Below are 2,500 nucleotides of genomic sequence, written 5' to 3'. Positions count from 1 at the left end.
TCTGAAAAGAAAACTATTCTGCCGGCTTTGTCTGTCCGTCCGCACCTTTTTTTGTCCGCCTCAGATCTTAAAACCTACTGAGGCTAGAGGGCTGCAAATTGTTATGTTGATCATCTACCCAACAATCATCAAACATACCAAATTGCAGCCCCGTAGCCTTTGTAGTTTTGATTGTATTGAAGCTTAAAGTTAGGTGTGATCGTGCCTCTGACAACGCAGCAACACAGACGGTTCATACAGCATGATACCGGGACCACCGAAAGATGATCTATTTTCGGTGGCCTTAATTATACACGCTGTACAGAAAAATCTATTGCGCCGTCTTCCGGCGCAATTTTTACTATTGTATAGTTCATTATCAAGACATCTCCCTTGGTGTTATCACTGTTAATTAGTATGGCGCAGCAGGGAAAGAGCCTCCACCATGATGAAGCAATATGCAATAGACTGACGTATAATAAATACTTAGATGTGGGTGATGAAAGCCCCTAAGATGCTGGTGGTAGCTGCATATCAATTTGGCATGGAAATCAGCTAGCGAGCGTAGGATACGCTGTTGGAAAATATCATATACAGAAATATGGAATCAGACACTGTCGGGAACTTCAAATACCTTGGCCTGGTAAAAAAAACCACATAAACTGAAATAGAAGAGGGACTGAAATTTGCAGTGAAACTGAAATAGAATAAGGATTTAAATTTGCAGTGAAACTGAAATAGAATAAGGATTTAAATTTGCAGTGAAACTGAAATAGAATAAGGATTTAAATTTGCAGTGAAACTGAAATAGAATAAGGATTTAAATTTGCAGTGAAACAAGTAGCGTAGAGACTTAAATTTGCAGTGAAACTGAAATAGAAGAGGGACTTAAATTTGCAGTGAAATATAAGTAGAAAATTTTATTTGTCTTTAAATTTATATTTGTTCTACATTTTCATCAAGAAAACAAAATTAAAATACAACCAGTTCTGAGGGAAAAGAATTGAGAGGAAAGACTTGTGATTGAAATTCCAAGAAGGGTCTGTCAGCCTGCATTTGGCAATACTGAGATGAGAGTTTCAAAGGATTGCATCCCCAGGGCGTGACGACTGAGGAGAACAGGATGAAGGATATCTGGCGAGTCGAGTATCAAGTAGAACAGAAGCAGACTTTTGTAGTTGATGATGTCGTACGTCAAGATAACTGAAATACTGAAGGTAACTGATCCGATGTAATTGTTGGTTAACTCAGTAAACCTTATTTAGTGCAGGTTTGGTTTCATGAAATTCAGGCTGTCAAACCAATCACTAGAAATTAGAGAAGAAATGGAAGGGTATTTAGATGAAACTGGAAGGAAAATGGGTTTCGCCAAGAAGTAATAGTTAAAAAGGTTGGACAGCAAGATTGAAGAAAGGAAGCTAGAATAGCAGAGTTCTGTTAAAGAAAAAGTATCAAACCCTTACATATTGGAGTTAACGATGGTTGCAATCGTTAGTTATTGAAAAGGTTTATATGTCGAAGAAAAGGTTTATATGTGGAAATCTACGTGTGGATCCATTCCATATTTTTGTCAGTTCCGCCCCCCCCCCCCCCCTCTCTCTCTCTCTCTCTCTCTCTCTCTCTCTCTCTCTCTCTCTCTCTCTCTCAACTCAGATAGCGCCCTTACCTGGTGACCATCGTACGTCCACGATGCCCACTTCAGCTTGCAGAATTGGATATCAAAAGGGAAGTGCTCGACATTCATATCGCACGACGATCTGTATATGCCGTGTGAGAGCCATGTCACAGATCCCGACGAACTGACGATAACGTTGGTGTTGATGGTGGCCGAGCTGTATTGCGAGTCTGCGCTGAAATTGGTATTAGAGGGAAAAAGAAACGAGTCAATAGACAATCGAGAGGATTGCATGGCGCTGCTGCTGGATATGGCGCCGTCTACCTTGATTAAAATTCGAAGGAATACTTCGTGGAATAATCAACTATACTACGTTTCATGGACAGATGGCGGGAAATATAAATGTTCTCGCGTTACACGTGTCAATAATCCCCTTTTCGTGGCTATGCATTGTATACATAGTAGTTACAAAAATATATTTACTGTGTCAATTTTTTTTTATTAGATATTCATATTGTAATATTGTTCCTTAGTGGAAATTGCCAGTCATTACTAGTCATTCAATATAGCAACAAAAGAGCCGTAACATCGCCGTCTCTCGAACTTAAATTATCCACTAACCAATTCATTTTTAAGTTAACCCCCCCTTACTCCTTAATGCAAGTCTTCTGTGATAAAACAATCTGAAACAAAGTAAATAGAAAATGTGTATTTTCTAAATACTGTCCTCGGACAAATCTCTGCCTTGTGGCATTAAAGTGGGTCACTAAGAGGTTACTGTAAAAAGGTTAGCGAGGTGAAAGGATGTAGGGTAAACAATCGGGTGGACTAGCTGCGGCCACATTAAACGTGTTTGGACCCACCTTCAGAAAAAGTACTTAAAACTTGTCCTGACACCGGAGATGG

At 39.5% G+C, this 2,500-nt stretch overlaps 1 pseudogene; it reads right to left on the bottom strand.

Moving 5' to 3' along the window:
• Window positions 1-2,500, bottom strand: part of LOC135209329 (neuronal acetylcholine receptor subunit alpha-7-like) — a 30,990-nt pseudogene that overhangs the window by 25,920 nt on the left and 2,570 nt on the right.

This window comes from Macrobrachium nipponense, chromosome 37 (genome assembly GCF_015104395.2).
Source record: "Macrobrachium nipponense isolate FS-2020 chromosome 37, ASM1510439v2, whole genome shotgun sequence".
Classification (NCBI taxonomy): Eukaryota; Metazoa; Arthropoda; class Malacostraca; order Decapoda; family Palaemonidae; genus Macrobrachium; species Macrobrachium nipponense.
Note: the sequence above shows the minus strand (reverse complement) of the source record. Positions and strands in the feature narration are given on the sequence as shown.